Consider the following 13,505-nt stretch of genomic DNA (forward strand, 5'->3'; position numbering starts at 1 on the left):
CATTAGTTAGAATTGTTGAAACATTCAGTGATAACGAAGGGGTTGTACGTACTATTCGTATTGTTAAGCCTGATAAAAGTGGAAGTGTAATTAATGTTAGGTTTTTAATACCTTCTGAATTATATTCTGAACTTAATGATCCTAATTTATATGTTCAAATTGAACAAGAGGAAAATGTTAGTGAGTTGGAGACAGATGAAATACCTGACACTGGAACAGCTTTGCCCAATGAAACAACTACTAGACCTACCCGTAGTACTGCTCTAGCCTCCAGAAACCTAATAAGAAGCCTAGCTCGGGAGGGTAGATTGTAAACAATGGTTTGTTTTTTGTTTTATAAGTGTTCTTTTGTTGTTGAGTTAATCTGTCAAAATGGTTCTTTGTGTAACCACTATTCTTTTTGTTGATTCAGGAAGATGTAGAAATAGTTGATTGGAGAATGGTAATTGCATTCGTGGGAGAATAGTGAAATTGACTAGTTCGTTCTTACTTTTTGTTCTTATTTTTGGTGTTCAGTCATGGACGGAAAGTAAACTGAATGATTGCCATTTGTTAATATTTGAAGTAACTTTTTAACTTTCTCCTTTTTGTATTCTAATTGAATTAATTAATTTAATGTTAAATGTATTCCTTATAAGGAAAGTTTTGTTTTCCCATCTTTATTTTTCAACGGTTGTTCGAGTTTCGGACAAAGGAAAGAAAACGGGAGTTGATCACAAGTTTTGAGTCCAACTTGGAGTTAGTCTGCTGTATTACACTGCCGGCCGAATCATTAAAACGAGTGTTCTTTCGCTCTTTTAGAAAAAAAGTTCGAAGAAACCCAAGACGTCCGTTCGTGGAATTTTGTGCAGGTAAGTTGAAAAATAAAGACTTTCCTAATTATTAATTTGAGTTAGATCATTCTAACAACCCAAGGTTACAATCCTAGCCATCCCTGCTGTGAATTGTCATTTTAGTAGGGTTAGGCTAGGGTTTTTCTGGCCCCTTTCCAAAACTTAGCTGATGAGTTTAAGTTTTAGTCAGAACCTCAGAGTACCTGTCGTGTGCCTCCAGCTTCCCCCCCTTAGAATGAATGTATTCTCCTATTGGACCTGGTTGGTAGGCATAGGGGGCCTTGCACCCCTAGAATGCACTTGAAGGGGTCCGATACCCCATTCGCACTGTAGTCTATCGACTAGTCCTGTGTTTGGAGACTTTGGAGCTGAAGGATATGAGCATCCTTTGGGCCTAACTTAGACAATCATGGGTATTCTGTTTCTTTATAGTTTGGGACGGTTGATGATACCAGTCCCTTCACTACACTAATCTGTCCTGGGTTGGAGAATGTACTCTTCCTACACCAGATGTAGGGCTAGCCAGGTCTTTTGCCTGTTGGGTCTAATCGTTCAGCTTCCCTCTTGCATATGTCGCTACGGGATTGCTGTTTCGGCTAGCCTAACTGCCGGCAGAGGCCTCCTAGTTACTTAAGAGTTTTCTTCGGTCCTCACTTTGACTGCCATTCACTGCCCCTGTCAGACTGATACCGGCATGGCTGCAAATGGATGAAAGCCTGATCACTAACATGATCTCCCCTTCCATTTGAACCGTCCTTCTAGAGCAGTGATTCTTAAACTGGGGGGCGCGCCCCACTAGGGGGGCGCCAGGAGCTTCCAAGGGGGGGCGCAAGCAGGGGTGCTAGAGGGTGCCATTTTTTTTCTATAATATTAATTAAAAAATAGTTAAAAACATTATCACTGCTTCCATATGTTTTTTTTATTTATCATCTCAAAACATGCCAAAAACTCAATTAATAAATGCCAAAAGTTATCAAATTGACACGTGTGGCTAACCCTTAGATGAGAGCGGTCAGAGAAAGGTTTCCTCAGGAACTGAACGAGTTTCGTACCACTTTATTGCTCATCTCACTCGCCCTTATAATAACAAAGGGTGGCAGTAGTCTGGCTCAGTCTGTCAAACGAGGTAGTGAGGACATTAAAGTCCTGCTTAATATATTTCAACTATTATCAAGTACTGGTAATTACTACAATAATTTAAATGTATTTAGTGTAGTTCTGATTTAGAAGTATTTTTTCTTTTTTGGGTGTGTGTTTACTGTATGTTCATACATTCCTTTGTAGCTGTTTTACTATTTTAGATAAGTTCTGTGCAGTATCAAAAATCTAAATGTGTGTGTAACACGTGAATGAGCAGAAAAATGTGTTCATATCATAGTATAACTTACCAGCTTATGCGAATGTATTGTACGTTATCATCATTTAATCTGCAATATATTTGTTTGATATGATATACCTATAACTAAGGTTAATTTATTTGAGTTGTGAAAAGGGGAGTTATAATGAAACTATGCATATGCATTATGCATATAGGCCAGTGTGACCTGATTTTAGAAATTGAAATACATGGCATTACACAACAAACACACACACACACACACACATTATATATACATATATATATATATATATATATATAATATATATATATATATATATATATATACACAGTAGGGTCCCGAATTATGCGAGAATTTGGTCGATTAATGACCTCGTGTAACTGGAAAATCGCGAATTTCGAAACACACAACAGAAATAATTCCATTGCGGCCATGGCAACCAGCAATTTGCCTATTCAAATGTGTTTACTACCCATTTCCAATACTTTCTTTGTACTATACTGTATTTCTTTATAATATCAAATTGTTCTTGTAAATAAATAAAACATTTAATATACTTTAAAGTTCTAATAACTTGAAAAATGGTTAAAATTACAACCAGGATAGGTGTAAACACCATATATTTCCCGTTATATAACAACCCAAAATACAGACAAATTTTAATGTTTGTCATATCTGTTGTATAATACAACTGGTGAATAGCAAAACCATCACTCTATAGACTAGCTTGTTGTATGATTGAAAATCCATATCCATATACATATATACATATACATATATACATATTTATCTATATTTATTTATTTATATATACACATAAACAATAATATACACATATATACATATATGTATATATATATATATATATACATATATATATATATATATATACATACACATATATACACATACATACATACATTATATATATATATATATATATATATTATATATATATATATATATATGTATATATATATATATATATATATATACATATATGTATATATGTGCATATTATTGTTTATGTGTATATATAAATAAATAAATATAGATAGATATGTATATATGTATATATATGCATATATATGCATATATGTGTATATATATGCATATATATGCATATATATGTGTATATATATGTATATATAAGTGTGTATATATATATATATATATATATACATGTATATATGTATATATATACATGTATATATGTATATATATATACATGTATATATGTATATATATACATGTGTATATGTATATATATATACATGTATATATGTATATATACATGTATATATATGTATATACGTGTATATATATGTATATATATATGTATATATGTGTATATATATGTATATATATACATGTATATATGTATGTATATATATATGTATATATATATATGTGTATATATATGTATATATACAGTATATGTATGTATACATATGTATATATATGTATGTATGTATGCATATATATGTATGTATATATATGTATAAATATATGTATATATATGTATGTATATATATGTATAAATATATGTATATAATATATATATATATATATATATATGCGTATATATATGTATATATACATATATATATATATATATATATACATATATATGTATATATATATATATATATATATACACACATATGTATGTATGTATATACTGTATATATATATATACACATATGTATATATATATATATATATATATACATATATATACGCATATATATATATATATATATATATATATATATATATACATGAATCACTACGATATATATAATTATATATGCATTTGGAATCCTCATAAACGTGAAGAGGTTAAGAAGAAACATTAGTTGGAATCAAAATAAAGAAAAGAATTAAGCTTGATGTGGCAAAAGATCTCCGATGTGCATTGAGCCAAATACCGCCAATTATTCCCTGACTAGTTGCTCAAAAGAGCCAGTATCACCCATCCCACTGGCTATAATCCACTTTTTCTATAATATTACAAGTAGTTAAGATAGTAACAATGAAAATAAAAATTATTTTATAATACTACATAAATATTGATAAATTAATCACTAAGGAGGATGTGTAATATTGTTCAATGTGGTCACGATCCATGAATGATTGTATTAAGAGTAAAAATTATGTTTATTTTTGCAGTAATTAGTATTTTTTATCAATGTAATCACTGTAATCTGTATAATGCTAAAACTGTTTGAAAAAAGATTAAGATAAAATTTTGTTTCATCATAATATATTTATTTTACCCATTTTCTATGAACAATGTTTATTTTATTGAAATATAGTTCTGTGCATTCCTATAAAAAATCAACAGCAATGAAATAAAAATCTATCATTCATCCATATACTCACATAACCAATGAAGTATATTAGCATACAAAACGCAACATGTTGTTTGTAAAAACAATACATACATACATACGGTACTTTCCCGTTTGGCAAAAATTTCAAGGGTGGGGAGGGGGGGCATGGGATCTATTCTTAATGCAGAAGGGGGGCGCATGGCAAAAAAGTTTAAGAACCACTGTTCTAGAGGAAGGCAGAGTTGGGGTGACTTGCCGCCACCCCTTCATCTCCCTTCACTCATTGCTTTCTCTCTCTCTCTACGGACTAGTACTGTCAACTACGTTGACTGCCGGCCACCAGCCTTGCCGGCAGAAGGCAGGTAAGGTTGGTGGTCTGCCAGCAATTGGCTCACTGTCATTGTTCACTCTGCCGGCGACAGCCGGCAGTGCATGCATAGGCCACTACTCAGTCATATTGTATGATGGCTGAGCCGGTGTGCCTTCAGCCGGTAGCCCGCCGACTGCTGTCGTGATGCCGGCAGTTCGAAGGGTTGCCAGCAATTCGGCAGACCGCTGGCATCACAGAAAGCTTCTCCACTACCCAGCCACATTGAATGATGGCTGGGGCGGCGTGCCTTCTGCCGGCGACACGCCGCCGAGCTGCTACCTAATTTATCACTGATTACTGTGCCAGCTGAGCTATCCTGAGTACTAGCCTTGCTGGCGACATGCTGGCAGTGTCTATTGTATGGTAATATACAATAGCCAGTACATCTGTAGTATTGAGATATACTTCAGACAGAAAACTATAGTATACACTTATACAATAGATATCTTTCCAACATACTCTGTGCGTCCTTGTTGAGACCTAACGGAATTGGGGGACTGACTTCCCCCACTTCTCTACGCTGATTGTTCATCAGCCCCTCCGATTCTTGCAATTAATTTTCTGGAAGTATGTGTTGCTTACACTATCCTCCCCCCTGGGGTCAAAATCTTCCATTGGACCTCTTATAATGATGTCCTAGGATTAATAGTGAGAAGGGTGACAGCAATCAGCTGGGCAGGATTCACAAGTATGTGTCTTTCCTATTCTTCTCCATCTTACCTATCCTAAGCTTACACCTAAGAAAGGATTCAATACTATAATTAATATGATTTTAAGTCTACTGTGATAGACTTCAATGTACTCATATTCTTCTCTTTTCTTTACAAGAGGAGTACGTCCAGTGCGAGAGCGCGTTCTGTAGCGTACGTCGCAGGGACTTCTATGGTCATCTGGGGTTACATGAGGGGTTTGCGACTCCCCAGTCTACGGAGTCAAGGGATAACGCTCGGGAGAAACTACACAAGTAGGTGCGTGGTTTCCAGAAGAATGCTACGGGGTCTTATCTTCCCAGTGAGCGCATGAGAGCCATGCTTTTCCCCAGGGCATCTGTGGATGCCGTAATCCCCCAACCTCACCCTGAGATCCCATACATGCAGCTGACCATCAATTCGGATGTCTTGGATGCAATGAAAGACATCCACATTGAAGATGATAGGATATCAGAGGTGTTGGAAGGCACCGAGAAGGACCTTTTGGCCAATGGCCAAGAAGAGGAGTCTACTGTGGCTCCAGAGTTGGATGAGGAGGATGTGGCATCCCGCTCAGTGACGTCGACTCCCGTCCCGGAACCGGTACCTTCTACTTCTTCCACTCCCTTACCTACGAAGTCGGACGAGACCATGGCTGCCATTCAGACCATAATGGCGATCTTCAATGAGAAGATCAAGCAGAGGAACGCGAAGTTCAAGAAGGAGATTCTCCGCCTGTCACTTCAACGAGGGTCTCAGAAGAGACTCAACGTCAAGGATCTTCCCTCCTGCTCAGAGATCAACCCATGGAGGCATGCCGAGTACATGCCTATCACCAATGGGAAGATAGTAATCTCGGACAAGATGCGGAATTCTGGCCGAACTTTGATTCTTACCCTAACTGCTTTGTTCGTCTCAAGACGGAACCTGCTTCAAAGGAAGAAACGGAGCCTAAGGAGGTCATGGTGTTTGACCACTCCAAGGCTCAGGCCCTGTTCGCCGGCTGCCTGAATGAAAGGGGCTACACAAACTCCAATGTGCCAGCCCGAAGCAAGAAGCACCCATCCTTTCTTGCTCCCAACACCATGGTTTTTCCCTTCGCGAAAAAATCCTTCAAGGCAGTACTGAAGGCAGTGGAAGCGGGGAAACCTTGCCCTACCCTCGAGGAGTGTAGGCCCCTCTCCTTAGCTCTGCCACCTGAAGACAAAGACTGGCAGGGCATCCAGTTGACTTTCTCAGTCGGGAAGTTGGAGGCTGACATCGCTGGACGCCAGTTCAGCGAAAACCTCCCCAAGCTATCCGATTTTCTAATTCGTAGAGAACAGGATACGAAGGAGAGACTGGCTGCTTCTCTCTCTCCAGGTGTCCATGGAGACAATGGCCGGGGAACAGAAGACCCCGGACATGTTCATGGTCCTAGCCAAGACTCACTTGGCAACTCTGACAAGGGAATTCTATAGCTTTGTCAGAGCACGACGTGCGTGCAGGGAGTTCGTATTCGCATCTGCGACCGTCAAACACGAACCTCGGAAGTTGATTTCTTCAAACATATGGGGAAAAGATCTCTTCCCCTCCGACTGGTCAAGGATATTGTTGACAAGGCCGCCACGGAGAACAGGAACCTTCTCCAGAAGTGGGGTATGTCAGCAAAGAGGAGGTCTTCTCCGGATGAGGGTCCCCAGCCTAAGATGATGTCCAAGAGACCAAGGCTGCCACCTCGCCCACCAAAACGACAACTTCTCATGGCCGCAACGCCACCGCTAGTGGCGCAGGCCCAACCCACCTCCCAACTGGTGCCCCAGCAAGTGGTGACTCAGTCACCAGCCTTTATCCCCGCTTACGAAAGGCAGTCTACCACCTTTCGTGCCAAGGGTAGAGGCGCAGGAAGAGACTCCTCTAGATGTCCCTCCAGAGGGAGAGGAGGAAGGGGGGTAAGCGGTCGAGGAGGCAAGCCCTCCGTAAACAAGAAGCAATGACCTGCTTCCGGAAGGAGGAAGACTCCGTCTCCTCCAGGATCGTTGGACCTTCGATCCCTGGGCCCACAGCATCGTCAAGAATGGACTAGGCTGGAGCTGGAAGAAATCACCACCAGCATTTCCACAATTCTTTCAACACTCCATCCCCGTTCTAGAAGAATAGGTCCGAGAACTCTTGAACAAAAGGGTGATCAAGAGAACAAAGTCCATCAAGTTTCAGGGAAGGCCGTTTTGTGTTCCCAAGAAAGACTCCAAAGAACTCAAAAGTCATTCTGGACTTGTCTCCTCTAAACAAGTTCATCGAGAACAACAAGTTCAAGATGCTAACCCTTCAGCATACAAGGGCCCTATTGCCCAGAAAGGCATACAGTCTCCATAGACATGGCGGAAGGCCTATTGGTACATCCCGATGAATCGCCAGATCTCCTCCTACCTAGGATTCAGGCTTCAGAAAAGAAGTACACTTTCAGAGCCAAGCCCTTCGGGCTCAACATAGCTCCAAGGGTCTTCACGAAGCTTGCAGAGACTATCGTTCAACAACTACGCCTACAGGGCGTCCAGGTAATGGCCTACCTGGACGATTGGCTGGTGTGGGCAGCATTGGAAACGGAATGCCTGCAAGCATCCAAGAAAGTGATCCAATTTCTGGAACATCTAGGATTCAAGATCAACTCCAAAAAGTCTCGACTATCTCCAGCTCAAAAGTTCCAATGGCTAGGTATATATTGGGACCCACAGTCACACCGTCTCTCCATTCCGTTAACGAAGAGGAGAGAAACAGCGAGGTCTGTCAAGAGACTCCTCAAATCCAAATGGATTTCAAGACGTCAACAGGAGCGTGTGCTCGGCTCCCCCCAGTTCGCTTCGGTGACAGACCCAGTGCTGAAAACGCAGCTAAAAGATGCATCAGGGGTCTGGAGAAGATACACATCAAACGCTCGAAGAGATCTCAGAAGACCACTTCCGTCTCGGCTTCAATCACTCCTCAAGCCATGGTCGGAGGCCAGCAAGTTCAAGAGGTCAACGCCTCTACAACTGTCTCCACCCTCAGTTACCATCCACGCGGACGCATCACTCGAAGGATGGGGGGGGGGTCACTCCCATCAATGCAAGACTCAGGGAACTTGGTCCTCCCTGTTCAAGACGTTTCACATCATCTTGGAGGCCATGGCAGTCTTCCTCACGCTAAAGAGATTGTCTCCTTGCCCCTTAGCCCACGTGCGACTGACTTTGGACAGCGATGTGGTGGTCAGATGTCTAAATCGTCAAGGCTCAAGATCGCCTCAACTCAACCAAGTGATATTAGGCATCCTCCGCCCAGCGGAGAAGAAGAGATGGCACTTATCAGCAGTTCACCTTCAAGGGTTCCGCAATGTGACAGCGGACGCTCTATCCAGGATAGCTCCGATATAGCCGGAATGGTTCCTATACGCAGAATCATTCTCCTTCATCTTACGACAAGTCCCAGAACTGCAGATCGACTTCTTCGCAACGAGCACCAAGAAACTTCCTTGATACGTGGCCCTGTACGAGGACCATCATGCGGAAGCAGTGGACTGGAACAGATGGACCAGGATTTATCTGTTCCCTCCACCCAACCTTCTGCTCAAGGTCCTCACCAAGATGGAATCCTTTCAAGGTACGGCAGCTCTAGTGGCTCCCAAGTGGCTCCGGAGCAACTGGTTCCCCGATTCTGGAATTACAACCGAAGCCGATTCCACTGCCAGACCCAGTTCTGTCTCAAGTTCAGAAGTCGACTGTCTTCGCTTCATCACAGAAAACCAGAGCCCTTCATCTCATGATTTCCTCTCCCTTGCCGTAAAAAAAAGGTTTGGAATCTCTAAGAAAAGCCTAGACTTCTTGGAGGAATATAAGTCAAAATCTACCAGAAGACAATACGAGTCATCTTGGAAGAAATGGGTAACATTTGTCAAGGCAAAGAATACAAAGGAAATCTCGATGGATTTCTGCCTATCCTTTTTTATCCACCTTCATGAACAAGGTTTAGCAGCTAACATGATCACTACGTGTAAATCAGCCCTGACAAGACCCTTGCTGTACGCCTTCCAAATATACTTGTCTAACGAAATCTTTAGTAAGGTGCCGAAGGCCTGTGCTAGACTTGACCAGCGGCCCCTCCGAGACCTATTTCATGGTCTCTTGACAAAGTGCTACATTTTGCCTCAGGTTTGGACAACAAAACTTGCCCTCTGAAAGATTTGACCTAAAAAGTTATTTTCTTGTTTGCTCTAGCCTCAGGGGATAGAGTTAGTGAAATTGTGGCATTATCTAGGGAAGAGGGCCACATCCGCTTCGCTGATACGGGTGAGCTCACCCTCTATCCTGATCCAATGTTTCTGGCCAAGAACGAGTTACCCACTAAGAGATGGGGTCCCTGGAGAATCTGCCCTCTGAAGGAAGATGCCTCTCTGTGTCCAGTGGAGAGTCTAAAGGTCTATCTTCGCAGAACTTCAGACTTCAGGGGAGGACAACTCTTTAAAGGAGAAACGTCGGGGTCAAACCTGTCACTTAAACAACTACGGGCGAAGATCACCTACTTTATTCGCAGAGCAGATCCTGACAGTACACCCTCAGGTCATGATCCTAGGAAGGTCGCCTCTTCCCTGAACATTTTCCAACTAATGGACTTTGAAAGTCTTCGCTCTTTTACTGGATAGAAGTCATCCAGGGTGTTCTTTAAGCACTACACGAAGCACGTGCAAGAAGTCAAACGATATGTGGTGGCGGCAGGTAGTGTTCTAAAACCTGCCGCTTAGTGCTGCGAGGAACAGTGATTTTTATGGGACTTAAAATTCTGAAGGGTGTATACGTTGGCCCTAGTGCACAACTGAGTAGTGATCGTCATCGTGATGACGATATGGACTGTTGTAATATCCCAAGGTGATATAACACCGACTGAACACTAGTGCCGCGTGTTTTTACAACAGTGTATATTGAGACATTCTCAGAAAGACATTACAATTCTATACGGAAATTAAAGTGCGTGGCAAGTTTTCCCTTTCGGGTACTACAAATATTTCTGTTTATGTCAAGGTGTCTATGTTATTTAACTGATTCTCAATTACAAATTTATACTATTTACATGTAGGCTATGCTCAAATTTTACATTTTCACATGTATGCTCATCCTCATTCATTTATCTAAATAAATGTATAATGGTTTTATGCGTCTTCTTTCGCCCTAAAACATTTAATAAAGACTATGTGAGAGTATTTTTCTACCCTTCTTCTGCATGATGTGTTGAACAATAATGCTACTTTTGTTCCTACACTTACGCAAACCTTTCCAGTGAAATACAACTTGTTACGACACTTGATACAAACTCGAGCTACCGACATGCAAGGAGACCTGCATGTCCCCTTAGACTGCTCGGATGGTTCAGTGTAACATGCAACTTCGAGACTTTTTCCAGAGTCTGGTTCGACTCTTCCCTGTAGGGGGCAGGAAGCACTGACATACTATATGTTAAGCGAAAACGACTATAACGGTGTTGTCATTGGTCTCTTAGGTCCTAAAGACCAAGGAATTATTGTCTAGAAGTCGAAGGCACAACTGGGAAATCCACGATACATTAATGCTCTGGTAAACTTCCATCAGGACGACATGGCCCGAGCCCAAAAACCGGATTGTAAGCGAAGCGAAAAATCTATTTTTGGGTGAGATAGCATGTCGTCTTGATGGACCCGCCCTCCTTTCTTGGAAAGGCCTTAGCAGGCTCCCTCCCTATCTTACTGTATCTGGAGGTATTGGCTGAACGCTAAAAGGAATGAAGATGGCGGGTGGATGCTACGTCATCCAAGATGGGGACGGGTATGACGTCATCCAAGTGCCCATAAAAGTAACGGAGGAGGAGAACTTTGTAACGGCTCCTAACTTATCTTGCCACTTAGTCCCCCTCGAAGCGTAAACGCTATGTGGGGTGCAGATAGCTATGTGGCGTGTCAAGAATACGTCCCGTTATTATGCGATACCCCAAAAGGAAACTTTAAGGATATTCGCGCCAGAAGTTAAGAATTCTGGAGACCTTTAGTTTAATTCTCTGGGAATATCCACTGTAGTCAAATATACCCTAGGAGGTTACTAAAGGACCCTTCCATCTGGACGACATGGCTATCTCACCCAAAAATAGATTTTTCGCTTCGCTCAAAATCCGTTATATAGATAAAGAGAACATTAACGGTAAATATTCATATTTTACTTAAACATAAAACTATATACCATAATTGAAATAAGTATATTATATGATTTTAAGTCAATCCTTTCATACTAATAACCTATTAATACCCCATATGCACTTAGAATACCCTAAAAACAACACAACAGAGGTTGAGAAAATAAATATTTTCATAATTCAAAAAGTATCTTCTGAGCAATTGGCGAACCCTGACATTTTTCTTCCAAAACTGGTCTTAAAATATTGCCCTTTACACAGTAATATACGGTAATTCCAGGTAAACATTTTTGTGAATATTTAAAGCTGCTAGAATTAATCAGTTTCCTATTACTTTATACTGGAAGAGACAAATTGACGAGCTATCCAAAAAAATATATCATTAGCTTAGCTTACAAATGTTGACATGGTAATAAAAATTTATTTCCTAGACTAACTATACTTGACCCATTGAATTGATATAATTTTCTTAGGCCTAGTTTGAGTGTATAACATGAATGTCCAACTTTTCCATTTAATATAAAATTAAAACTAATTCTTTTACTTTCATGATTTATGAAACATTTTCTGGGTCACACTTGAAAAACTATAAACCCTCTTTATACAAAAGTTACTCAGGAATGAAATCAAATTTATCTTTATATTCATATTTACTGTATTATACTTTCTTATTACAAATATTTTTGTATATTCAAGTAGCATTTTCACTATAGAAACAATTCAGATTATTATGTCATGAAACATAACTAGGAAAGAACTAAAATAATATGGTAGGTATAGTGACTTGAAAAATAAATTTTCTTCCCGGTTTCTTGCTAACATTCAGGAGCTCGGGTTCTGCAAACGATCAATACTAATTATTTGGATTTTATTCCTGAATAAATTGTGCATGAATATGGTTTCAATTTTTCCAAAATTGACCCAGAAAATCTTAGGTAAGTTACAAACGAAAACTCACATAATAAAAAATTTCCAAATGCAAAACTACGATTGCTAAAAATTAAAAGATATTTTCCAACTGCTATAGCACTTTTATTTTCAATCACAGAATACAGTATAGGCTTCATTTATATGGAAGGGTTATTCATTCGTATGATACATTCAAAATAGGCCTAAAAGAATGATTAAGATACAATATAGCAAGTTGAAGTTTGCCATAATAAATGTTTCATATACAGCATGTATATTTCAAGCTCAAAACCAAATAAAGCTAGGGTAATGAAATATTTCTTATTGAGCAGTTGAATAGATTGCTTATATCTCAGTTATAGCAATAGGAATTCTAGCTGGTGAAAATATGTACAAAAAAATGCCTACCAGGAATTTTTGTTTTGGATGCTAGCCTCAGTAATCCAGGGAAAATTTTTTTATCACTCTCGCATCCTTATTCCTCAAGCTAAGAATGTCTATTATGCAGTTACTCTAGGGGCCTAATTGCACTTTAGTGTAATGGACACAAAATTACGCTATTAAAATTATAAAAATATAAGAGAAGAGATAAGTTAGCTATAACTTTATTTTGCCTACGTAGGCTAATCATGTCTGAATAAATTGCCTACCTCCCAGTATAAAGTTTTGACAATTCAAATAATTTAGCCCGTGAAAATATTCATATAAAATTGTTCACCTGAAATCTCCGATTTAGGTGCTAGCCGTGGTAATCAGGAGGAAAATTAATTTTTAGTTATTTTAGGGGATTAATATCATTTTCGTGTAATAAAACCACAACTATCCTATGATACAATATTTATAAATTGGATGTAACTGGA

The 13,505-nt window shown here is 39.5% G+C and overlaps 1 protein-coding gene across 3 annotated transcripts in view; it reads right to left on the minus strand.

Moving 5' to 3' along the window:
* LOC137643975 (la-related protein 1B-like) overlaps nt 1–13,505 on the minus strand; it is a 798,692-nt gene that overhangs the window by 469,798 nt on the left and 315,389 nt on the right. The window lies entirely within an intron of this gene.

The sequence above is a fragment of the Palaemon carinicauda genome, chromosome 7 (genome assembly GCF_036898095.1).
Source record: "Palaemon carinicauda isolate YSFRI2023 chromosome 7, ASM3689809v2, whole genome shotgun sequence".
Classification (NCBI taxonomy): Eukaryota; Metazoa; Arthropoda; class Malacostraca; order Decapoda; family Palaemonidae; genus Palaemon; species Palaemon carinicauda.